Source organism: Eublepharis macularius, chromosome 6 (assembly GCF_028583425.1).
Source record: "Eublepharis macularius isolate TG4126 chromosome 6, MPM_Emac_v1.0, whole genome shotgun sequence".
Classification (NCBI taxonomy): Eukaryota; Metazoa; Chordata; class Lepidosauria; order Squamata; family Eublepharidae; genus Eublepharis; species Eublepharis macularius.
This window is the reverse complement of record NC_072795.1, coordinates 12,584,798-12,586,704: the sequence shown is the minus strand read 5'-3', so window position 1 is coordinate 12,586,704 and position 1,907 is coordinate 12,584,798. Positions and strand designations below refer to the sequence as shown.

Here is a 1,907-nt window from a genome sequence, read left to right as displayed (position 1 = left end):
ATCTCTGTTGTCTGGAGATCAGTTGTAATTTGGGGGAAACTTGAGGCCCTGCCTGGAGGCTGAGAACCCTCATTTTTGATATCCCTTTTCCAGCCAAGCCCCCTCCTTTAAGGTTAAAGCTGAAAACCCCTTGAAATAGAGATTACCATGGGAGATGAACTTCAGCATGTGCTTCTAAACAACAGGAAACAGCCTCCAAAGCAACTGACAGGGCTTTCATTTCCAAAAGGATATGGGCAGGGGCCCAAGTGCAGGTGGCCCCTTGCTGTCTGCGCTAAGCGGACGTTGCTTCTTCTTGGTCCCAAGCTTGGTGGGGAAAGCCCTCTGCACATTCTCAGAGATGCCTTCCCTTAGTACTTCATAAACACTGACCTCAATATATTTTTTAAAAAACAGCTTGTGGAGCTTTGTACTGGTGGGTGAGGTTGCCATCTTTCCTCTTCTAACTTTCATTGCAGCCTGAGACACGGAAATTAAACAGGAGAAACTGTTCCTTAGCTGGGAAGCGGTGGTGGTGAAAACTTCATCTGTGGAATTCCTTTCCAGCTGCAGTTGTTAGGAGCAGAGCTGGGGGAGTGGAGTGGCAATATCACTGCTTGTATCTGAGAAATAGATCCAGAGGAGTTAGCCGTGTTAGTCTGTAGTAGCAAAATCAAAAATCAAAAAGAGTCCAGTCGCACCTTTAAGACTAACCAACTTTACTGTAGCATAAGCTTTCGAGAATCACAGTTCTCTTCGTCAGATGCATGGAGGGTAAAAAGAAACTGGTCAGATATATAGGTGGAGAGGGGAGGGCGGAGTAGATGCAATCAGTAGCTTCTGATAATGGGATCAGTTACTTGTAGTAGAGCCTCAAAAAATTAGATACAAACTCATAAATGTTCCTCTCCACGGAAATCTTTAGTAAAAGGCGAAAGATTTATACAATCTGAAGAGAAACCTCTTACTAAAGATTTCCATAGAGAGGAACATTTATGATGTATTGTCAAAGGCTTTCACGGCCGGAGAACGATGGTTGTTGGGGGTTTTCCGGGCTGTATTGCCGTGGTCTTGGCATTGTAGTTCCTGACGTTTCGCCAGCAGCTGTGGCTGGCATCTTCAGAGGTGTAGCACCAAAAGACAGAGATCTCTCAGTGTCACAGTGTGGAAAAGATGTAGGTCATTTGTATCTACTCAGGAGGGGTGGGACTGAGCTGAGTCATCCTGTAAGAGTTTCCCAGGGTGTGGAATGCTAATGGCGGGAGGCTTCACTGTATCCTGAGGAGGTTCTTTTGCATATGGATTGGTGCTTGATGTGCTAATCTTCTCTGCAGGGCTATTGTCGGGTGTGGAGTGTTTTGTTGGCCTGGTGTTTTTCAGAACTGGAGCCCAGCCCAACCCCACCCCTCCTGAGTAGATACAAATGACCTACATCTTTTCCACACTGTGACACTGAGAGATCTCTGTCTTTTGGTGCTACACCTCTGAAGATGCCAGCCACAGCTGCTGGCGAAACGTCAGGAACTACAATGCCAAGACCACGGCAATACAGCCTGGAAAACCCCCAACAACCATTTGCGGTTATCAACCGACCCTTGCAAACTCGGTCCAAGACAGCTCGGCTTTGCTCTCTGAACTTTGCTTGTGAAATGCGCTGTTGGTCTGATCCGCCAGTTTCGTTACACAGACCACGCAACATAAAGGGGGAAAATAGGGGCAAACGAGGGATGCTCAGTCAGGAGGAAATGCTTTAAGGTTTAAGGAACTACAATGCCAAGACCACGGCAATACAGCCCGGAAAACCCCCAACGAACATTTATGAGTTGGTATCTCATTTTATCGACTCCCCCCTCCCCTCTCCACCTATATATCTGACCAGTTTCTTCTTAACCTCCATGCATCTGACGAAGAGAGCTGTGGTTCTCGAA

The 1,907-nt window shown here is 46.9% G+C and overlaps 1 non-coding gene across 1 annotated transcript; it reads right to left on the bottom strand.

The window, feature by feature from the left end:
* Positions 1 to 833: 833 nt before the first annotated feature.
* LOC129332958 (U5 spliceosomal RNA) lies at positions 834 to 948 on the bottom strand. The gene has a single exon (XR_008597360.1). It is a non-coding gene; the product is annotated as a U5 spliceosomal RNA (small nuclear RNA).
* Between the last annotated feature and the right edge of the window lie 959 nt (positions 949 to 1,907).